The 25221-nt window shown below is 39.3% G+C and overlaps 1 long non-coding RNA gene across 2 annotated transcripts in view; it reads left to right on the top strand.

Annotated features, from left to right (window-relative positions):
- LOC135321740 (uncharacterized) overlaps positions 1–25221 on the top strand; it is a 140505-nt gene that overhangs the window by 42412 nt on the left and 72872 nt on the right. For both annotated transcript variants that reach the window (XR_010381773.1, XR_010381774.1), the window contains exon 2: positions 17747–17796. This is a non-coding gene — a long non-coding RNA (uncharacterized LOC135321740). The remainder of the gene's footprint in view (positions 1–17746; positions 17797–25221) is intronic.

The following is a 25221-nucleotide window of genomic DNA, read 5'->3' as shown; positions in this document are numbered from 1 at the left end:
ATATATATTGGCCTCTCAAGCAAAGCTTCCTCAAACAATATCTGTTTTATTTATTTTGAAATATGGAGATCTCTAGCTGCTCTGTGAGGGGAGACTCCTCACATGCTGATGGAAAGGCCCCAGGGCTCAGCATGCCCAGCGTGCCAAGGCAGAGATGCCTCCAAATGCAATAAAAAATAGAATCCCGTCTTGGTTCTTTTTATCTCTCCTTTGTGTTAAGTCTATTTGATTTTGCTATCAGTCCAGCTCATCTTGTTCCAAGTGCAATGAAAAATAATTCTGTGAATCTGTGCTCAATATCTAAAGGAGTTTTCAAACCAACAAGTGTAGAGGCTGTTTCCCCCTCTGCTGTTTTAATTGTCTGATGGATATGCATAGACTGTTTAGAATGACTGTAAGAAGGGATGTCTACAAAGAAAAATCCCTGTCAAGTGCTCTGCACTTTGCTATTTGCCCAGGTATGGACAGTCCAGAGATAAAGGAGGGGGGAAAATGCCTAGAACACATCAGTCCCAGAAATCTCTTGGTAAGCAGTAACCGAGGGCAAAATCACATACGGCTGACTGATAGAAAGTGAAGCTACCTTGTGAATTTAGGGTCCAATTCTCTTGGCTCATCTCTGGTTAAAAAGCAAACAATTTTTTTTACGTAGCTTCCAATTGCAGAGCCTGTTGAAAACTCATTATCTTCAAATAGGATTACATTCCGTTAATATGAGAACATGCATATTACAATATCTGGTAAAAATCAAAAGTTCCAATTTGCTCACTACATGTAAATCCAATTCAAAATATTTCCATAACATATATCTGCTGGATGTTACACTATTTGTGTGTCACTCTGGAATGGATTAACTCCATGACAGGCTAGGCTCAGTTTTTCTGCATTTGGTGTTTTTAAACAGTTTATATTTGTTATCATATCAAAGACAGGCTTGCAGTTTTCAAAAGGAAGAAGAGAACACAGCGCCCAAGGCTCCTCCAGCATTACATTTCTTATTCCATTTTATCTTTCTTGGTTTTGACTAATGTCAGTAACAGCTACTGGTAATAAACTGCTTGTTACAGCATGCTGTTGCCTTGAAGCCTGCCTTTGATACATTGTCAGCCAATCGGAAGCATTTCCTGATTACATTTCCAAATTGCTTGTTTATTGATCGAGAGTTAATAAAGCAAGAGACAACTTTACGGCTTAAATTAAATGAAAGTTTCCTTTGATGTTCAAATTATCCAATCAACCAATATGCAGTGAAATGTAAGCATTTGAAAGTTTTATCTGAAAAGGGAAAAAAAACCTGTGAGATAAATGGATCTTAGTATAGACACGGTGGCTACGTGCTAATGAAAAATACGTGCAACTCAGTACACTGCGACTTCATTTATGTCTCAGGCAAAGGAAATGATGTTGTAACTCGGTCCACCCCAATTCCCAAACCTGAACAAGAAAAAGGACTTCTAGTATGTCATTTGGTGAACAATAATGTCTTAAAGCTGGAAACATTTTAGTAAATACAATGAAGTATATAAAACTTTACGGATTTATTAAAGTTCCAACATTTAAAAATGGTAACGCAACTCAGATGATATCTTTGCAGTATTACAGCCTAGCCATTTGGATGGCACATATGGCCAGCTCAATGCATAAAAGAAGCTGGCCTCTCTGAAATTTTTAGTAGCATTTGACGTCTCTTCCTCAATGAGCCAGTAATCCATTATGAATATATAGGGGAACTGGACATTTCTGGCAATGATGAAAATAAATAAATCTTCATCCCAGGACTCACAGGAGACCAGTACTTCATCATATGTAACCTGTAAGCTGCAAATTGGTTAGAGAGGAGAAATAGGGTTCTTTGAGATCTTCGGTAAAGTCATAAAGGGACAGTTACTGTTTCTCGTGATTGTGTTGTTAACTGAAAAGGGAATTATGTAGTTATTGTGTAATTATAACAATTATATAAACAGTGTGATAACAAATCTGTAAAAAAAAAAAAAAGACAAAAAAGAAAGCTTAGTAAAAAGTACACCAAGAAATAAAATATTAACAGAGGCTACTTTGGGGAGATACTACAGGTATTTTTTCTACTTGCTTTCTTCATTTCCTAAATTTTTTATAATGAACATGCATTATTCTTAAAATAGAGGAAAAAGCCATTAGTTTAAAATTAAAGTTAATAAAAAAATGGCATTTTCTTAGCTGTTTCTTTGATAGTGACATTCTTTGATAGTTAAATATCTTGGGAAGCCTCAAATATGTTACCTAGATATTTGAAATTACATGCCAATTATTTGAGCTTCTTGCTTACATTGCTGCTGCTTCTTCTAATTCTTCTTCTCTTCCTCCTCCTCTTCCTCCCCATTCTGTCCTCCTCTCCTCCCCTTCTGCTCCCCATCCTGCTTTCCTTCCTCCTCCTCCTTCATCATCCAAACCTCTCCAAAGACAATTATTTTGACTAGGTTATATTTCTGTATGGGGTAAGAAATGTTAATGTGCTGCAAAGGGAATGTGACCAATGTCAGCCCTTGGCTGGCCGCCTTCAACCTGGGCATTTGCCACAAGTGGTCAGGTTGAGCTCTTCAAGATGCAGTCTCATCATGTCTCACCTGCTTTAGACCCTTCCGTGGTCTGTGTCTAAAAGGCTCCGTGGAGTCTACTTCCAGCCTCATCTCATTACTGGCACCTCCCACCCCCGCCCCGGCCCCTTGGCTCAAGCCACAACGGCTTCTTTTGGTTCCTCTCATTACAAGAACTTTTTCCTATCAAGGTCATGCCTTTAGAACTTCCCTCAAGCATTTCTTCCTAAGGGAAGCCTTCCCTGACTTTCACATTGGGGTCGTTTGTCATCTACTCTCCTCCGGTTGTTTTCTGTCCTAAGCTGGTGCTGTGTAACCCACATATCTGCTTAGCACGATGCCTGGTACAAAGTCGGCACTAAATAAACATGTGTTCAAGGAGTAAAGGAACCATCAGTGAGAGAATAAATGAACCAGCCGCTTAACAGAGTTACCCTATATTCCTCTAGAGGTTTTCCTCAAATATCTAGGATGATTCACATAAAAACTTCCATTCAGTCATTCCTTTGTTCTTATTTTCTTGGCCATTTGGGTGCAATGGCACGTTTAAGATGAACTTGACACGGGCTTTGTTCTAAGATTTCATAGCATGAATCAGCACTTCCCTTTGTCACCGTTAGTTGCTCTCTGATCAAGGCCTGAATGGATGCTGAGAGTGGAACTGTGCTTTCACTTCAATAATTGTGTTTATATTACTGTGCACCCAATTTTAGGCCAAATCCAGGAACTAGTCCTCATTTCTCTCTGGCACTCACACCCCACCTTCTCACCCTCAGAAAACCTTTAGCAGACACTGGCAACTCACCTCCAAAACATGCTTTAAGTCCATCTAATCACCTCTGTTTCCCCTGCAGCCACCTGGTCTAAACAACTGCCTTCTCTTGGTCCCTGCTGGTCTCCTGATTTTCTTTTGCTTCCCTGCATTTGCCACGAGACAGCCAGAGTGACCTCTTTAATTGGGATTCAGGTTAAGCCACCTGGCCGTTTACTGTCCAGGTGCTTCCTCATATCAGTTCATCAGTGGTGGCTTCTTTTCATTTAGCTCTGAACTCACCAAGCAGCTCTCCAGAGTGCCTCGTCTAGAGCGGCCACCTTCCAGTTCTCACGGACATGCCATCCTTTTGGATTTCCATTAGAGGGCCATTTATTCCTCTCTGAAAATAGCCAGTTTATTTGCTCATTTTTTTTTTTTAAACAATTCGGCTTCTCCCCTGGACCCTGCTAGAATGTGAGCTTTATGACGACAGGATCTCGGCTAGCTTGTCCCTGGGGTGACCCAGTGCCTCAGCAGTGCCCGGTGTGGCATAAGTGCTCTGTAGGTGTTTGGTGAGTGAGTGAGTGAGCGGAGAGCCTTCGGACTCTTAGCAGGTATCTCTTGGCTGGTGTTTGAGCTTCAGCTGTTGCGGGGCTCTGCTTACGGGCTCCCAGCCCACCCTCGAGTCACGTTACAAGTTCTGCTGGTTCTGTGAAGTCCTTCCGACAGTCTAGTCTGTAGGCATCATCCCATTTTATGAACCAGTGGATATAATTTATTATCCAACCCAGGTTACTTTTGAGAGTGAGAGGAGGCATTATTAATACTTACATGGGGGCAGCAGGCACACACCGGGACAGTCCTGGTCCCCCTGCATACGCCACTTGCTTATCCCTTAATATATGGAGACTGTGGTTTTTCATAGATGTGCTGTCATTTCCCTTATCAGAGCGTAAGTGCTTAGTTATATTATGTTTACCACAAAAATGGAGCCCCACGGGGATGCTAACAAAATGTTTATTATTGTTACTTTCTGTGTTCAGCCAGTAGGACCAAACCCCTCTTTTTCTCTGTTGTATTATATAATTTACTTATTTTGGAGAAATGGCTTCAAAAGGGAGAGATTCTTCTATGCATTGTACTGGGTTTGATGTCTAAGATGTATTTTCTAGTTCTTGTAAAGTCAGTAAGAAACTCTAGGCTGGGACCTCTCTGTAAATTTTGTACACAGCTCTTACTGCACACTCAAAATTCATGTGTCATTTGCCTGGAATACTGTTCTCCCCACTCCCTGTCCCCATCTTCCTCGGACTAGATTCACGGCTGTGCACTCCACAGATGTCTGCTTCCACATCCCTCCCTCCCCAGGATGTGTTTTAAGTGTCACTGCTCAGCTCTCCTTGGGCTTGATTCAATGTTCGTCTCACAGTTCACTCCCCCAAAATGCTTGTCGAATAAGTGAAAGAATGAAGGCGTTTGCCTATGTTAGGCTTCTGGTATAATAAGAGGAAAATGTATGTGATAATTATTATCAGCTAATTGCAGATAGCAAAAGAATATCCTTTTGAATAATATCCTCATCCAAGCCTCAGACTAAATCATTCAGTCCAGCAACAGTTACTATAGTTAATTGACCTCACGCACGTGCATCAAGCCATTTTTAGTTAACTTGAGTGTTAATAATTCATTTTTTTTAATTTTAATTTTTTGGATATAAAGGAACTTTCCACTGTGGCTGTTTAACTACCAGAGTTATCATTGTTAATAACTTTCTGGGCTGCAATTCAGGTAGACCCATGGGAATTTGTTTCCAAAACTATATATTTTGTGTTATAACAGGTAGTTGTAATAATTCTCACATTTGATACTTTATAAACCATTACTATAAGTTGAATCTGGAAGTAAGTACCTGGCCAAAAGGAATGGGATTAGCTGGATAGATTTTGACCAATCAAGATTCAGGCCCTAGAGCAGGACACAAGGCCACCTGAAGGAAACTTGGTGTTTCCTGTTTAGGATAGGTGACCCACAAAATCCTCCCTGTGTGAGCTCCTGAGACCAATACAGCTGGAAGGCAGAGACACTATTTTATAAATGATTGAAAGAGAGGTTGTGATTTGCCCAGATTTGTACAGACAGGTTCAAGATGAAAGTTCAACCCTGAATCTTTGGGCTGCTCCAGTGATTTTCAAACTGAGTGCCTCAGGGTTTCTACAAAAATTTCATTAGAATGTCTTTTTAAAAACTCCTTTAAGTATGTTTTAAAATATGTGATTAAAAATACAATGTATAATTTTTTCATGTATCAAAAGTTGACACAGTGCAGTCCCTACTATACAAACCATGTTAGCTTGTGCTGTCAGTTACCTTGGTTTTTGTTGAGATTATTTTTTAAACTTGGAGCAAAGCATCTTTGCCATCTCTCTTTAATCATGAAGTCTCCTGGGATTTCTACATAGTCTATTAAAAACCATTTGTAACCATTTGTCTGTGTTAATCGGGATTTTTTCAATACTGGACAACCACTGTAAAATAATCAATTGCATGTTGACAGTGATCTAAGACTGCAGCAGGTGCAGGCAGATTTAAAATAATCTCTAATTTGAAATTGTCCTGTGTATCAGAACAGCTGCATTATTCTCTCCAACTGACTTCCTGTCTCTTGGGCCCCTGCTTACCTCTCTAGCCACTTACCCCTGGCTCTCCCACTCCAAAAGTACCTGTTTCAGTGCTGGGAACACTTTCCTTGCCTCAGGGCTTTTGCACATGCTGTTCACTCTAGCAGGCATTCCTCATCTAGTTAGATTTAGCTCATTCTTGATATCCCAGTTAAAAGGAACTTTCTTCCCTGACCTCCCCCTGGTTTCACACTTCCTTCGGTACACTCATCATTTTATGATGACTCCATCCATAGCTGTCTTTCCTGCTAGGCAGAGAGCTGTCTGAGGACAGCAACCATGGATGCCCCATTCACCGCTGAGTCTTTGCCTCCCAGCACATTGTAGGCTCTGTGGAAGTAATCAGTTATTTTTGAAGGAATAAATGTTACACGTATAAATAAATTTGAATTTAGATATAACATTGATTAAAAAAAGAGACAGAAATTTTCTGGTTGTTCAAGAAAAGCATATTAAATTGAAAGATGACATACAAACAGTAAAATATATGGTTGAAGGTGCTAATTTTATCTATATAACTAGATGCAAGTTTCCTATATATACATTTGGTTAAGCTCTATCCAGATGGAATGTAAAACTTTAAGCATCCCATACCTTTCCCCGTGATCATTCCTAGTCACACCCAGTTCCTATCATCCCACTCCCAGAGGTAAACACTATTCTTACTTCTATCCCTATCAATTAGTTTTTGCCTTTTCTTAAATTTCATATGAATAAAAATTATTCAGTATGTACTCTTTAGTGCCTCGTTTCTTCTATTCAACATAATATCTATGAGATTCATGCATGAATCTTTGTATGTAACTTTTTGTTGTTTTGTGTTCTGTTATATAAATATACCATGGGTAGTTATTTTCTTTTTGTTCAATTTTTTTTTTTTTTTGTCAATTTGGAGAGAGAATGCAAAGAAGACGCAATGAACATTCTTGTACAGGTTATAGAAGTTCTGCTTTCCCCCTCCATTGTTTAAAGAAATTAAATTGACATTCAGAAATATTTCAATTCTTAAAAAACAAGAGAAATTAGAATAGCATTAGATGTTACTGAAGAAATAGGTGGAAATCCTAATTGAAGACTGGGCTGGCAGTTAGCACCCTGTCAGGGATAGAAAAAAATGAAAATCTAGTGAAATGAAAAACTCATTCAATATGGGAATGTACAGAACAAAAAATATGTTCACAAATAATGTATACAAAAGTGTTTATAGCAGCTTTATTCATCATAGCTCCAAAGTGGAAAAAAAAATACCAACAATCTGTAAAAGATTCTGCACGTTTCATTTATGTGGGAGGACATACAAGGATTCTGCTATCCTGAGAGTGTACCTACAAGTCCATGATTGTCTTGGATTCTGATAATGTCCTACACTTATAGAGAACTTTAAAATGACAAATTTCATATACATAGCATAGCTAATAAGTGGCAGAGCTGGAACTCAAATGCAGGACTTCTGATGCTAACTTCAATGTGTTTCTCCATCACACCCTGATTATACCTCATCAGGAAAAGCAACACTCAACATGATTACTTATGACAAAGTGTATTTAATTTTTAACATTTTAAAAGCTGGATCTTATACTTTGGAGAGTTTTTCTAATTAGAAATAATTAGTTGCATATGCATTCTTGTCTACCCTTGTCAGTGGGTCTCAGCCTTCCTCAGCTCCTGCCTGCCTTGCCAATCACTGTATCTTTTTTTTTTTTTTTATAATTGAAATACAGTCAGTTTGCAATGTGTCAATTTCAGGTCTACAGCATACTATTTCAGTCATACATATATGTACATACATTCTTTTTCATTATAGATTACTACAAGATATTGAATATAGTTCCCTGTGCTATACAGAAGAAACTTTTTGCTTATCTATTTTGTATATAGTAGATAATATTTGCAAATCTTGTATTCCCAATTTATGCCTTCCCACCCCTTTCCCCCAACCATAAATTTGTTTACTATATGAGTCTGTTTCTGTTTTGTAGATAAGTTTATTAGTGACTTCTTTTTTCTTTTTTTAGATTCCACATATGAGTGATATCATATGGTATTTTTCTTTCTCTTTCTGGCTTACTTCACTTAGAATGACTGTCTCCAGATCCATCCATGTTGCTGCAAATGGCATTATTGTGTTCTTTTTAAGAGCTGAGTAGTATTCCATTTTATAAATATACTACAGCTTCTTTATCTAGTCATCTGTCCATGGACATTTAGGTTGTTTCCATGTCTTGGCTATTGTAAATAGTGCTGCTATGAACATTGGGGTGCTTGTATCCTTTCAAATTAGAGTTTCCTTCAGATATATGCTTAGGAGTGGGATTATTAGATCATATGGTAAATCTAATTTTTAATCTTTTGAGGAATTGCCATACTGTTTTCCATAATGGCTGCACCAAACGACGTTCCCACCAGCAGTGTAGGAAATGGTGTGGAAAATGGTGAGAAACACGATCTTGACTCACGAAAAACATCAACACTGTTACGTCATCCTAAGAGGTAGTACATTACAGGTACCTTTTCATCTACCTTGATTTATTTAACCGCCAGCATCTTCAAGCTCTACACCTGTCAGGGAAAATTGCTTTCTACACTCATCTGTGTAGAAAACTTTTTCTAAACTTTGAGTCAGGGTTGTTTGGCTGACAGAATTCACCCGCAAATAGTTGTGTTTATTATTGTCAGCCATGAAAAATCACTCTTTGTTCTGCCTGTAGTTGGAAATGTAGAGTCATGTTCATTTCAGCAAAAATATACAACTCTTTTTTTTGTTTTTTACTGACTTGTCCTTTCCTCAAGTGTGCAAATGATTCTTTCTTTTAGTACCAGTGGAGCTGAGCTGGGTTTTTTTCCCTCCAGTTTGGTTTAATTAGATATGCTGATTCCATGTTGACATATATTTTACATGAATATATTATTGCCTCCCTAATTTAGAGTTAAATAATTTCTTATCTGAAACACTTTAATTCTAAATATAGTAGAAAGGAAGGAAAACACTCAACCACTAAAAATGGAATAATGATTTTATTTTAAAAGATGTGCTGAAGTTTAACAGTCTAAGCATTGGGGTATTGAGTTATTTTTATACTTTTATAATACTTTTTAAATGTATATGAATATGTATGTTTGTGTGTAACTGAATCACTATGCTGTACACCAAAAAGTAATGCAACATTGTAACTCAAAAAAAAAGTTTATATGTTTAACCACTATAAAGTCTCTGTAGATAAGGAATTTATATTTTATCACATAAATAATAAAATTATACCTCATATCTCTATAAAAAATACATTTGCATATATCCCAATTTCTACAAAAAGAAGGTGATTACATTCATATGTATAAAATACATTTTATATTTGTAATTATTTTTATATCTATTCTACCTATTAAATTTTTTGTTTTACAAAATAGGAAAATATACTTAAAGTGATTAAGCATTGCATATAAAGTGTATGAGTTTGGGGTCAGTTTTGTCCTCTTGTTTTGTAAGACTAATTATTTCCAGTAGTGTGCCTGGCTGTATTAACAGTAGGTTTAATAGTCTGGAGCTAGACCATTTAGGATTAAAATCTGATTCCACTGCTAACTGGCTCTAAGTTGGGACTGGTTATTTAATCCTTTTGGGCCTTAGTGTCCTCATCTGTAAAAGTAGGATGATTATAGAACCTGTCTCATTTGGCTGCTCTGAGGAGTCATTTAGGTTAATACAGACAATGCTCTAAGAACAGTTGTTCTACATAAATAAAAGTCAACAAATGTCATCATGTTGTCATCATCGTCAACATTATGTAAAGAAGGCAATAGAAAAACTGGTCCAGTTACATGATCGGACAGTTCACAGACTGGGGAACTCAAGAGTAAACATTTGAAAAGACATTAATCCCTGCTTCTAATAATCAGCAACATAAACATAAATAGCAATGCCATTTGTCATGCATTCAATTGGTGATAATTTGAAAGTCTGACAACGTCAGGAGACTTCAGAAAATAGGAATTATTTTATACTGCAGGTGGGGTGTAAATTGGTGCAGTCACTTTGCAGTATCAACAAAATTGAGAATGCTCATAGTTTACGATTCAGTGTTTCCACTTCAAGGTGTGTATCTACTAGAGGAAACTCACACATAAACACAAGGAGTTAAGTGTAAGGATGTTTATTATAGCACGTGGTTTTTTTTTTTAAGAAAAAGGAGAAACAAGCTATATGTCCATAATAAGGGAGCATATAAACATATATGATATATTTATATTATGAACTACTATGTAGCAGTTAAAAGGATGAATTAGCTATTTACATTGCAACATGGATCTGTCTCAAAAACAGAGGGAAAGATAATTTGCAATATATATGTGTAATATTATTTATGTAAACAGCACCCCACAAAACTATACTATGTATTAATCACAAATTATTTTGAAATTTCAAAATATTAATTATTCAATAAACTGGAATGATACCCACCAAATTCACGATATTGGTTGTCTAAGAAAAGGGAAAATTGGAAATAGGAAGAAAAAAAAGCAAAAAAGAAAGAGGACTTAAATTTATTTCCCATATTAAAATAAAAAAGCTTGACATTTAATTATATAAATAAGGTTAATATTTGACATTTCTTGGTGGTGAGTTCGTAGGCCTTTATTTAATTTCATGTCTCTCAATGCTTCTGTATTTCAAAATTTTCTCAAAATGTGTGTAGATAGACTAATGATAAAAAAGATGCTCTTCCCCAAAAAAGATAGGAACTATGCAATGTCAATTGATTGTCAAGAAGGGAAAGGAATAATATTCCATTATAGGTTAATAAAGGACATTGAAACATATCCTATGTAGTGAGCTCCTCAAGATTAAAACCATGCTTTATTCATCACTGTATGTCTTAGCCCACAGCACAGAAGTTCTTGGTATCTAGTAAATGTTCAACAAGCCTCCATGAAAATACCCTAAACTCCAGTTTACCTAAGATATGGAAAAATTTTACTCTCATTAATCACTAAATAAATAAAATAACACAAAACGTAAAGGAATGATAAGGTATCATTTTAAATATGTTAGCAAAAATTTAAAATGACAATACCCAGTGTTGATGGAGATGTGGGAAAACTAGCCAAGTCACAACTTGCTGCTGACAATTCAAAATAGAAAGCACTTTGGCAATATATTTTTAGAGGCAGAATGTTTCTTAGTCCAATAATATCCCATTTTTGGAAATATAGCCTAAGGAAATAATCCAAAGATGAAAAGGACTATTATGTATATATGTTTACTACAGGGTTACTTATGATAGAAAATGAGAGTCAGTGCAAATGTTCACTAATCACAAAATGGCTAATTAAATTATGGTATAAAAATGTGTTAGAATATTTTGCAGCCATTAAGACAGTAATTATGAAGGTATGAAGACAATCTGGCTGAAACATCTGATACTCAATTTTTTGCTAAATTGATCCATCTGGTGGTGACTATAAATATATGGGAAAAAATTTATGAAATTATGCCAAGTGAAAAAAATCCTGATTTAAACTATATTAAAATTATCAATTCAGGCACCCAAGGTAAGACGAGAAATTGGAGGAGGGGTTATTTTTCCTTAATAGTTAAAATCTATTTTTATAGTGTTTTAAAAAACAACAAAAAAAGAAAAAAAATCTGTTAACAAAATATCCATTGCATACCTCCTATCATGAAATCCAATCATGACAAAATAAGAATGCTCTTAATTGACAATTTAGCACTTAATCAGGAAGATAAAAATGGGCAGAATAGCTTCCTATTGTTATATTTACCTTGCAAAGTATACACTAACAGATCTTAAGAAAGAAAAGTGTTTATGATTCATCTCAAATTGATTAGGGCATGAGTTTATGACACAATAATGTCAAGTTGGTAATTTTAGTTATTTGTGCTTCGGTATGTTTGGTTACATGTTTAGAAATCAGTAACCCCCAATTTGGGGGAAATCTGGTGAAAATTTTTCTACCCAGAACATCTCTATTCACAATTGTTTAATTTGTTATTGAGTTCTGGGGAATACAAATGTGTCTCACAGAGTTCCTGTAATGAAGTACCAAAGATCTGTGGTACATTGACCAGTAGGACCAGAGAAAGATATGATTCTTTTCAGCATAAATATGATAAGAATGAAAATATTAACATACCTAGGGAAAATGCTCTTATTTATGTATTGTGTGAGATTACTAGAGAAAGAATTGTGTTAGCCAGTATTAACCAAAGTAGAGAAATAAGAGGGGAAAAATGTGTGCTTTATATTCTAAATCTGAGACAGAGAGAGATTTTCAGAGGATGTCATCCCAGATGCTGCCTGTCATTTATACGTTACCTGGGAGAGCATCGTGCGGCTGCATATTCTCAGCTGTTGAATGTGTTCTGCTCATTTTCTGGTGGGGAGGACGGGTTAATGCCTTCTCTGCAGTGTACACTTTTTCACTTCAGCTGTTTCTGTTTACCTGTCTTCTTGCTTATTTATTGTTTGCATTTCGCTTGCCCTGCAAGCGGTTCTGAGGATTGGAGTGCGAATAGACAATACCTGTGCAGACCATAAGCTTTACAAAGAAATCTCTCCCTCCAGTTTTTATCCTGGATCTGGCTGAGGGACTCATTCCGCTTTATCCTTTTCCTTTAACTTGGTGAAATTTTCCAAAGTGCCATGCATATTTAAACAAAATGTAAAGGATGTGGGTTTTTTTTTCTTTTTCAAATTTATGAAACCTGCCTTTGGACCCCCAGATTCTTCCCAAAGAAGTTAAATTCTAATGAGTAATTCTGCCCTCCACATTTAAAACCAACTCCTCTTTCTACTGACGTAAAAGTTCTAGTTCCAGTGTCTCAGGCAGGGCTCTACGTCTCTTTTTCAGATTCATCTGTAAAATGAGAGAACTGGACAACGTGAATCCTATGGTTCAATGAAAGTGCAATGATTTCCAGAAACGTTTTACTTCATGAGCTTTCCAAAGAATAGCTGCACAGATAGATTAAACTCTGGGGGATGGTGCTTGGTGAATAAATACTTAGCAAACAGTTGGAAGACAGACATGGGAAACAATCATAGTCCTGGCTGTATCAATAGCCATGGACCATATTAATGATTTTGGAGGGAAGCTCAGCAAAATGCTAATTTATTTAATAAATATTTAATAGCATATTATTTCAATAAATAAATTAGTGTTTACACAGTAAAGAATACAAATGTTTTATGCACACATTCTTGACCTACTTCCATAGTCCTTCTTGGACATTTCCCAAAGAGTTATTTAAAAAAAAGCTGAACATCAAAATAGTTCTGTTTATAGCAGTTTGTGATTGGTGGCTGAATCTATAAAATAATCCAATGGTTTATCCCTCTTATCTTGAGAATGTTTAATCATCTTTGGTATTTGCTTTAAATTAGCGCTCGCAAATGTACATTTATATAAAATCTCCCAAATCATGAAAGATTTATAATTTGAAATGTATTTGGATTATTCTCTAGTTAATCAGCTGGATAAAAATTAGGAGTACTGTAACTAGAACAATTAATGGAGTTGAGCTGAGTGCCATAAAAAATGGAAAATTTTTTTCATGGTGTACTTTGGCTACAGAAGTGAGCCTAGAGGCCTGTTCACTGTCAGAGTTGGGGTGAGAAGAGGAGCCGTTTGTGTCCTTCCCAGGGGCCCAGGTTAATAATTGAAGCAGAGATCAGAAGAGAGGGGTCCAGGAGTGGTGTGTTCTTGCTATTAAGTCTTTTGCTGGCCCCTTATGGGCTTCTGTGGGTTAATTAACTGTAGAAAGACTCTGTTGCCTTTTTCCTGGGAAGTATGATGAAAAACTGACACTTGCCATTCAGTTCAGCAACCAGGTATAAATGCTGACTCGAGTGGTGTGTCTTGAGGGTAGCATGGCCCCAGCTGCCAGGGAGTGGTGTCAGGCTGGGGAGGGGGTGGGAGCACCAAAGTAGCACAACGGGAGGTGTGCGCAAGACCCTGACGTACCTACACACTGGTCGGGAAGGAAGTGCAGCTGGTGAGGTTAATTGTGCGCAGTCATGGCGCCCCTACTTCCTAAGAAGTCCTTCATTTGCTCAAGTATCCATGCTCCTTCTTGTGGTCATGCTTTGTGAGCAAAGTATGAAGGATCCCTAGCCCCCGAGCCCTGCCCTGTTGCTTTGGTTCACGGAGGCCTGGGAGTGTGAAGCAGTTTGGGTCAATGAGGTGTAAAGCCAAACTGGCTGAAGGGCGAGGGGTGACGGTTGTGGGGCTAGTGTTTCTGGGAGAGGATTTCCTCCATCTTAAAGAAACACAAAAAAGAGAAAGTTCCTTTATTGCCTTTACTCCCTCTGGACAGTGACCTGGGCGTGTAATCTCTGCTTCAGGCATCTTGCATCCAGGAGGCCAAGAGGCTAAAAATGGCAGAGCAGAAATGTGACTCAGAGGAAGGATGGATTTGCACAGACAACAAAACAAGAAGCAAGAGCACTTCAAGACCTGAAAAGAGCATAGATGAGGGAAAAAAGTGGGCTGGAGCTGGCTTGTTAATTGAGTGACATTGAAACCACTAAGGCTGAAACCAAAGAAGTTCATAAGAGGAAAAGTTTTTATAAATGAGGAAATTTCACTGGTTCATCACCAGGTCTCCTAGTTGTCCTGGGCCATAGATTTTCAGAGCCTTGCATTCTGTCTTTATTAAAGTAGTGATTTGTTTACTATTTGGCTAATGTTTCATGTGTCTGAGCTCCCGTGGTAGGAAGCCCTGAAAGGGGAAAGAATAGAAAATTCAAGATTCTAACCCTCTCTGAGCCACTCACTATATTTGCAAGAAATATTTCTCAGTTTTTCAAAATATGTTATTACTGTTTGTATATTAGAGTTCTCATTAAAAGAAACTTTAAAAGAAGACAAACCCTTTTGCAAGATACTCAGAATTGTTTTTGAAAGTGTCGATGACCAATATCTCATATATTTAAGTTTTTGTTAAAATATTAGCTACACTTTGTAGCTATATATATCTTCCATATTTTCAACACGGTTAAGAAAATGAAGCTTTGAAAACCCTGCGTACTATCACAAGTTAGTGTAAAGATCAACAGGTTAATAGGATGTCAGTCCAAGCTCATAAATTCATGAGAATATTTGTATTGTTCTCCGAGGTTTAATGGAGATCAAGATGTTCTATTAACATTGAATGGTGTCAGTTCAGCGAAATGGCATTTCTGGTTATTTCAGATTGTGTACCATTTCTCTCTCAAAGAGTTAAAAAAAAAAAACTCCCTAGACTGGCTTTCATTGGGCTCTGATGGTGCCAGTGATGCTGCCTGCAAATAAATCTGGATGAAGCAGCGTGCTGACAATGTTCAACATTCCAGATGGCAGTTTCTTGGAACGTCTTTGGGGAGTTTCCAGAAGAAAGCACACCAAGAGGTGGTGGAGCAGACTGGGATAGGTGTCACAATTGATGATGTATGGTGCATGGGGCAGTGAGTGTGCATCGCAACCAAAACCTGTCAGCGTTTCTCAACAGATGCTGTTAGCACAATAAGATGCTAGATGCTGAATATCAGGAAAATGCAACTGGACAACTCAAGTTCAACAAATATAGACATGTGGATTCAACAAAAGAAAACTGGCTAAAAATCTGAAGAAAGGAGAGCTCCAGTGGCTGTTACTGAAAGAACGCAGAAAGATACACTGAATTCAGAAGTTCTCATTATGGTTAAATACCTCAGTTAGAGCAATGTTACTAGATGGCAAAAGAAGCTGGCTTTATGTTTATGTCTTTTCTTCATAAGCAATGTTTTTGAGGGCTTTTCCCCCCTCCTGATTGAAGTAGGTTATGTTGATTGTGGAAAATCAGGAAAATGGAGGAAAGTACAATGAAAATAAGTTCACCATGATCCCCAGAGAGAAGCAGAGTTAATAGTTTGTAATACATACTATCCATCTTTTCCGTATAAATATATATGAATTCAAGGAGCCAGTTTAATCACACTATACACAGATGTACCAAATGTAAGGCAATTTACTTCTCCCAACTCTTCTGAGCTGTTATGAGCCCTCAGCTCTCTACCTAGGCCCCACTGTGGGTAACAAGAAAAGAAAAATAAATAAATAAAAGTTCAGTCTCTAAGATTTCCCATCCCCTTGTCCCGCTCCTTCCTGATCATCTCATTTAAAACTACACATTTCCCTACTGCCACCCCCCATCCTGCTTTATATTTTATCTTTTCCCATAGTTCTCACTGTTATCTCATACCCTGTACATTTTGCTGATTATTTTTTTTCTTTTCACTTTTCCCTTCCTCAACTAGAATGTAATTTCTATAAGGGAACTGATTTTTAAATTCTTTTTTTCAACCGTACATCCCCAATACTAGGACCAATGGCTTTTTACAGAGCAGACTCTGAATCCACCTTTGCTGAATAAATGAATGAATGCAGGGTTATGGTCGAGCTTGGCTTCCAGCCTCTGTCCTCTGGACCCTGTGTGATCTTTTTCTGCTGAAGTGGGACTGCTCTTGTCAGCCTGTGGCCTTAAACGTTTGTCCTGATCATGCAACCACAACCTTCAGTACCCTCTTGTTCCAGGCCCAAGCTCTTTGAGTCCTCTTCTAGTAGCAGTATGTCTATCTTCGGTCCCTGGGGCAGGGGAACTTTGAGATCCTCTAGAGGCTACTGGCAAGCTCTAGAAGAGATGGCAAGGGAGGCCGTAGCATTGCCTGGGGTTCTTTTTCTTCTCGTCCTTTGACCAGCTTCACACTCTCAATGCTGTGCCATTTAGGTCATTTTCGGTACTTTTCTGCGTATCTTGTGATATTCTAAAGCTCTGCCATCCAACGTGGCGGTCACTGGCCACACGCGCCTGCTGAGTACTTGGAACATGGCTGATCTGAATGGAGACACGCTGTGTGTGGAAGATGCATGTCAGATTTCAAGGACAATATAAAGAAGTATAAATTGTCTCATGAATAATTGTGTGTTGATTATGTGTTGAAGTAACAATATGGTTTTATTGGGTTAAATACAATGTATTATTAACATTAGCTTCACTTGCTTCTTTTTGCTTTTTCATGTGGAGTCTAGAAAATTTGGAAGTGTGGATCTAGGTGGCGTTTGTGACTCCCCTGATGTTTCTATCGCTGAGACTGTTCTAAAGCCCCCTCCACCCACCACAGCCGGACAGGGAGCCGCCCCCTGGCCCTGACCTCCCTGCTCTTTCCCTCTCTCTTCTTCAAGTGACAGCTCAGGACAGGGCAGGGCCAGCTTCGGGCTCTCTTTCCTTCCCTCTTTCCTTCCTATATCGCCCCTTCCTCCCCTGAGGTTAGCATGGCCAGAGGCTTTTCTGGGTGAAAGAATTATCTTCCCTAAATTTATGGAAAATACTGTGATTTAAGTTTTTAAGCTTGGGCCTTTTTATGTCAAAAGGATGCAGAAAATTACTTTTCCCTTTCCTTCCCACAAAGCCTGGCTTTAAAGGTTTATTGTCTATGACAGTCAAAGCTTTGCGGGGCTTCAGGTCTTCCAGCTAGTATCTGCCCTACCTCTGAAACACCCAAATCCTATCCTTTGCTTTTCTTTGTGGGTAGTCCTCCACCATATACATATACATATACATATACATATACATATACATATACATATACATATACATATACATATCTGATATCCTACAGTATTGCAAGAAAAATACTGTCCTGATTACATAGGTATTACTCCATTTTTCACCTACTGAGATTTTTGTAATAATCTGTGTTTTTCAGGTGTAGTATGACTGGAGGATGGACGCAGGACTCACCGGCAAGAAACAGATGTAAGTGAATATCACAGTTGTCAACAGAAAACTTTCAGATTACACCTGTGAACCCATCTCTTACCCCACCCACAATAGGAATTCTGATTTTTCACCATCCCTACCTCCCACAACCTCTCCCATCTACAGAATTGCCAGTGCAAATAGCACTCCAAAGATCCCGACCTAGAAGTGGTTAATCTTCACCTGACTGGAACAGCTCCGTACGCTGTCTCAGGCCCTGGTGTGTGTGTGCTGAGGGTGCAGCGCTTTGCGTTGCGTCCATAAGCATTCTCCTCGAAACACAGGCACCCTGGACGATCTCTGTGCTTCGGGTCGGCTCTTACCTGCTCAGAGGTTTGCATCCTTAGCTTCTGTCAGTGGAAATGGAAATTTGAGCGGCAGTGAAGAGGGGCCCAGAGGAAAGGGAGCTGTCTAGGAAACGCGGATATGAGTGGAACATTCTAGTCCTGGTTCTGGGCAGACTGAGGGCGGCACCAGGGACCCAGCTTTCTGAGCAGAGGAGCATGAGGGGGAAGACAGGGCTGGAGACAAGTGACCCTGAGCCACGTTCCTTCGCAGGCCTGGTGTCTGGTCCTGGCTGCCAGTTTACCCGTGAATGAGGAGCCAGTCCCCTGTCTTTTTGTCAAGTAAATACATACAAAGTGATCTGAACAGAATGTAGATTGGAAGTTTAAAAGGGCTGCAAGGAGGGTGGCAGGAAAGGGGAGTTACTGTGTAATGGAGATGGAGTTTTTGGGATGATGAGAAAGTTCTGGAAATGGAGAGTGGTGGTGGTCACACAACACTGTGAATGGAGTGAATGCTGCTGTCCTGTCCACTTAAGATGGTATGCTTCGTGTTATATATATTTTACCACAATAAACATATATTTATATATGAGTATATTTCATATAAACATGAAATAAGTTCTATGAAAAGAAAAGTTTAAAAAAAGTGGTTGAGATTCATGGATGGCAGGTGCTAAGTGAGCAAAAAACTTGGCAGCTGCTCATATGAAGGAATGGAAATTGCAAAGGGGGAAGATCACAGGAGGAAATGATGCAGCACATTCTTACAACAAGTGATACAGGAGATGCTAGAGAGTGGGTGACCCCTGCTGGTACCCTTGGGAGAGTCTAAGCTGAAATGACTAGAGGACCCCCCCCCCCATCAGAAATATTTAAGTCCAGTAATTTGCATTGATTGAATATGGCCTGAGAAAAATGCGTACACTTTGGCAAGAGGTGATTCCTGTAACTCTAGTATATGAACCTTATTTGAAAAAGAACACATTGAAACTGTATAATAATGTCAATACCAGCTGTCTCTGCAACAGGAGTAGTCTTGTAACACAACCTGGTTGGTTTCAAGCATAGGAAGCAAGGAAGCCACGAGTGCCTTTGGTGTTTGGCCCAGATCTCATAGGCAACACAGTGTTGGCACTTACAGCACCTGTCACATGTTGGAGCATGAATGATTAAATATGGTTTGACAATAATTCAGAAGGTGGTGCTTCTATATGATTGTTAAATCATTAGATGTCTATCCCCAAAGTATGACTGGCAATGCATGTATCCAGTGTGGCTCGATCAGTGGGAAAAAAAAGATAAGGACAATGCAATGTGAACATACAAAATAAGGAGAAATCGTAAGTTTACCTGGCAAAAAAAAATATTGACTGAGATGATTAAAACATATGGCAGAGAAATGGTATCCTTTTACTAGAATAGAGTGTTTATTATGACAGCTCCTATTCCAGCCAATAACTCCGCACAGCTTTAGGAGATGTGTCTCGGAGGAAAGTGAGAAGTTTTCCCTCTGTGGCTTTATCATGGAGTCAGCGCTACTCAGCCAGAGGCTGTCTTGGGCTCATAAATACCAAACACTGGCAGGAACAACATTGTCTCCCTAAATGAGCTTTAGAAGGTTGTCAAGGGCAGGATTGCTTGACAGAAAAATTCCATACTACAAGTGCCAACATGCCGAAGTACCTAAGGATGCCAGCGATCAAATATGTTGATATAGAAGTGACAGCGCTGGCCAGGGGGTTCAGAGACTCTTTCAGACATGGTGATCTCAGACAGGGCGTATTCAAAGACTGACGCCATGAATTCATCTGGCCCAAATGGGGGCCACGTTCACAGCTTTCCCCCTTTCAGTGGTACAGTCCTGAAGGTGCCAGAAGGGAATCCTGACTTTCTGCCATCCTGCCCAAGTGGTCCTGGAGTTACCGGATGGGGGCTGGGAAAGCCTTATTTGTGTAACTTCCTGGTGTTTGTCATTAGCATCTTTCCTTCCTCCTCTGCCACTTCCTCCTCCTCCTCACCAGCATCGTCATATAAGGGAGGGATCTCAGCTTGAGTTCAGGCTGTTCCTACTCCTCCTGCTTTACTGCTTCCTAACTCCCTTTCCTCCATCCAGGGCATCTGGCCTCACCAAGTGATGCCAACAGTGGTAGCAATCTGGCTCCTCCTGTTTCTGTTACTCTTACCCCCTAATATTATTCCCACTTAGGTTTCATATCTCCTAGAACACTCTTGGGATAGAAAGACAAAAGCTAAATTTGGAAAGGTTGACCCCACGAAATCCGGTTATGCAATTCTCACTAGTGTCATGTTCATGGTTAAACCAGTATCTACCCATAGTGACACAAATCATGTTTTGCTGTAACAGCACATTTAAGGCATGCGTGTTAGGCTAACTCACTGCACCATCTCTTCTAATGGAGTGTAGAGCTCTTTGGAAAAGGCCTGTTTTATTCTTTTCTTTGTTTAGTTGAGTAGCTATTTCTAGCTTCATCAGCCATCCTCCTGATCATTGCCTCCTCTGTCAGCAAAGGGCAAGAATCCAGCATTCTCTTGTTGGATTCTTGAATAGCTTTCAACCCCTCCTTCTCTGTCACTATCCAAAATGTTAAACTCGTAAAACACAGGTCTTCTGATTCACAGCTGGTTGTGCTTAACCCGTCCTAGAAGCCTGTGCTTTGTGCTTTTAAATTATTTAGACCTGCCAGAGAAGTCTGAATCTGTTTCATCTTCACCTTGTCTTTTATAATATATTTTTTTTATCTTACAGTGTTCCCATTAGTCCTCTTGGGCATGCTTATGGGCTAATATAGCCCTCGAAATCACCTTCTGGCATTGAAAATTCTGCCTTGGGGCTTCTAAAGCACTGGAAAGTCTGCAGGGACCCCTCTCCTCCAGGCCAGTTGAGTCGATTCCCTGGATCTTTAGAGGAATAAGAAACACACCCTGACAGTAATTCCCTCCCTCAGCACACGGGTGCTGTATGCCAGCAGTTCGGTGTTGCATGTGGCTTTTAGTTTGTATGATTTAAAACATACACATTCATACTATTAGAATGTCCTTTTTCACTGTAGGTGCAAAGGTGATATGTTGCATTAAAAGCAACCTGTGTTACAGCAGTGAATCAGATGAACAGATACAGTTCAGCACGACACTGTTTGGACAGAGGCATGACAGTGCAGTGCCACTGGGCTGCCATGGGTGCCCCCTGCCCTTTAGTCATGTGACCTCAGGCCTTGCTGGATGATACAAAAACTTCAAGCTGAATCTCAGATTCCTCCTATTCTTAGCATACCCTCTTAAGATATTTTTCTCTGAGAAAGCAGACATTTTCTGAGTTTTCTGTCACATTTGTTTGTGCATGTGTGTGACTTCTGATTTGGCCAGAGACAGAAATTTCTGATCTTCTGGAAACAAACCATTTTTCAGGAGGAATGCACACATCTGTGTCTTTCTCAAAACTTTGAAGAAAGGTACTTCCCAAGTACATCATGTGGCTGGAGTCCCTCCTGCCTTCCCCACTGCTGGCGCCACACGTGGGCCCCTGGGGCTGCTCTGGCTGTGCCGGCAGGGACTCACATTCCCGTCCCTGCAGGGCTAGGCTCCCTCCAACAGGGTTACCTACCTGCCGACATCAGAAGACTGGCCTTCTCGCTTGTGTGCATGAGTGACTCTGCACAGACCTCTGCTAGAACTTTCTACAATATATCAGAACAAACCAGAGTAAGTCAACTGGGAATTATGTATCAAAGTGGCTAGTAAGCATTTGAGAAGGTGTCTTCTTATACTGCTTAGTGGGAAAGAAAGGTTACAAAACAACACACAGTGTATTATTTCATTTTTAGTTAAAAATATGCACAAGATGAAAGAAAGACTTGAAGTAAACACAACCAAATGTTAATACCAGCCCTGGCTGGTGTCGTTACAATGCTATGAAAATTGTCACTAGTTGCTTTTTTATCCTTCCAGTGCTTTGTTATGAAGGTAAATGCAAATATGATATATACATTGCTGTCAATCCCCTTTCTTACACAAAGGATTGCTTATTATATTTTCACTCAATTATTTTTTGTAAATACAAGCAAGCTCTAAACCTCAGGGGCTTTCAAAGCACACTTTTCTTTCTCAGCCACTCGATCTATGGGCTGCTCTGCTCCCACCGCAGCCCTGCTCCAGGCTGTAGGTAGGCGTCCTAGGTCAGCTTTTTCTGGGACCCAGGTCAGGGAGCAGCTGTTAGCGGGGACATACCCATCCTATGGCGGAGGGCAGGAGCTGGAGAACCAGTGGAAATTCACAATGCCTCAGGAAACTCAGACATGACGCGCCTCCATCACTCTGCTGGCTGCAGCCTGTCATGTGGCCAAGCCCAGCATGAGGGATGTACTTTCTTATTGGAGAGCCGTGCTCTGCACCGTGTGTTTTTCACTTAACAAAATGGCCTTGGAGAGCTCCTCACTTCTTAAATATCTACATGGTACTACTTCTTGTGGCACATCTGTAAGATAAACTCTTAGAAACAGAATGGCTGGGTCAGTGGATAAATGTATTTGTGATTTCAGAAGATGGCACTACATTGTACTCCATAGGAGCTGAAGCACTGAGTACTCCTAGCAGCGTTGTAGGAGGGTCTGTCTGTCTTCCCAGCCATGACAAGAGAGCGTGCCAAACTTGGAGGTTTTTACCAATTTAAAGTTAAAATAGAAGATATCTTAGTTTTGTTTTGATTGAATTTCTCTTATTTTGAGTGAGATCAAGAATCATTTCCCGTGTTTGAGGGCCATTTGTATTTCTTTTTCTAAGAATTGTCTGTTCTGATCCTTTGCCTGTTTTTCTGTTGGATTGATAGTCATTTGCCTGTGATATGAGTTGCAACTGTTTTTTTACCCCCCCAGCTTGTCACTTGTCCTCTGACTTTGTGTAGGACTGTGTGTGGGTGGGTGGGTGGGTGGGTATTGTGTTTTTATCATGATCAGAAAGCCTCTACCCTCCCCTGACTCTAGTGTCTGAGGACAGTTTTGATTGTCACCACTGGGAAGGAAGGGCTTCCAGGTACCTGAGTGGCAGAGGCAGAGATGCTGCTTGCTACACATCCTACCACATACAGGAAAGAACCCCACTGTAAGGGATTATCCAGCCTGAAATGCTAATAGTGCTAAGGTTGGGAAACCTTGTTTTTAAGGAATCAGCTCATATTTTTCTGGTAATAATGTAGAACATGTCATGTTTTGCATCTGAATCTTTGCTCTGTTCAGAATTTATCCTTGTCAGCAGTATAAAGTATGTGTTTAGGTTTGTGTTTTCTCAGATTCATTCCCATCAATTATGACTCCATGTTATCTATTGCTATGTAACAAAATGTCCATAATGTATCAAGTTGAAACACAAACATTTATTGTGTCATGTAGTTTCTGAGTGTCAGGAATAGGACAGTGACTTTTCTGGGTGGCTCCGGCTCTGGGTTGCTCATAAAATTATAGTTAAGCTATTGGCTAGGAATGCTGTCATTTGGAGGTTCAAAGATCTGCCTTCAAGATTGTTCCCTTGGTTGTTGGCAGCTGTAGTTGCTGGCTGCTGGCCCCTGTTCCTCACTGTGTGGTCCTCTCCTTGGGACACCTGAGTATTCTCATGATATGGCATCTGTCTTCCCCAGAATGAGTGATCCAAGACAGAAGGAAAACACCCAGTACAAATGTTGGAGGGTTTTTTTTTTTTTTTAATAAGATAGTCTTACATGTGACATGTGATCTTCTATTCATTAGGAGGGTCTAAGTCCAACCATTACTCAAAGGCGGGAGAGTTAAGCTTCATCTTTTGAAAAGAGGAGTAACAAAGACATTTGTAGACATATTTTAAAAACTACCATCCTCTGCTTATTTAGTATGCCTCCTTTATCATATACTTAATTCCCAGGGGGATTGGGCTAATTTCTAGAATTAACATGTATTGCTGCTGACAAATTTTTACAAGGTAATTTAAAATACCATGCCTCCATCCATGATTTGTGTTAAGGGACGTGTTCATTTTCACAAACTGTTTTATGTACTGTTAGTCTGGAGGATCAATTGATACTATGGAAATTGAAAGTGCTTTGCACACTACCATGAAGTTTTATTATTACTAGTTTTGTGTGAAGATACAGCCAAAAAATTCTGTATTATATTTCCTATTTGATTTGCTGAAATTGGTCCTTGGATCCAAGTTGGAATGTAAGTTGTGGGCCAGTTGTGGAATTTTCCATCATAACATTTCCTGTTGATACAAACTGAACTGAAACCCAACCCAGGAAACAAACATAAAATATGTCAACTAGTTGATATTCACTGAGTCTTATCTGCCACTTCTAAGGGTGTTGGTTTATCTTTTATGTTGCTTTTTGGGCAATCACAGTTATTCCAAGTGTGTATAAATATGTGTGGCTGTGTTTGGATATGAAAAGAGGTCTGTGTGACCCTCACGTGATAAAACACCAGTAGAATTTGCTAAAGCTCTGTTGTGTGTTATGAGATGTGGTGTACTGAGCCACACTGTCCAACTCTCTCCTCCAAAATTCTGCCTGTAGACTCCTTCCTTTGTTCTTGCAGAACTTTTTTTTTTTTTTAAATTGAAGGGTTTTTTTAGATAGAAGTAATCCTAAGGCTGCTAAGACTTCACTCCTACTGATAATTTAAGCCTAGTTGAGGGGGAGGAAAATGACAAAAGAAAAGATAAGAACTTAGAGATGGGCATGGGACCAGGAAAGGAGGAAACAGATTGAGATGTAAAGACGGCCTTTTTCTGTAGCTGACGTTCATTGCAATTATTAGTGTGTTTGGACCTTTAAAACATGAAATCTCCAATTGGCAGTCCATGTGCTGGATCCAACACACAGACATGCTTTGTCTGACCAAAAGTATGTTTAAAAATGTGGAGATTGCCTTAAAAATTGCTGGCTTTCCTTGAAAGAACTTGACTACCTCAATATCCTGGGCCTGCGTGGTAGCATTCAGCCAGAGCTGGGGAGGGCCTGTGACTTTAGTTGCGGTGACAACTCTCTTCACCACATTCACCACCCATCCTTTATGTCTCCCCACTGCCAAGGTCACATAGTTGTTACCATTTGCCATCTTACTTGCACTGTTGTTATTCATGTAGTGGGAAA

This window comes from Camelus dromedarius, chromosome 7 (genome assembly GCF_036321535.1).
Source record: "Camelus dromedarius isolate mCamDro1 chromosome 7, mCamDro1.pat, whole genome shotgun sequence".
In the NCBI taxonomy this organism is placed as follows: Eukaryota; Metazoa; Chordata; class Mammalia; order Artiodactyla; family Camelidae; genus Camelus; species Camelus dromedarius.
The sequence above is the reverse complement of the archived record's forward strand: the minus strand, read 5'-3'. Positions and strand labels throughout refer to the sequence as shown.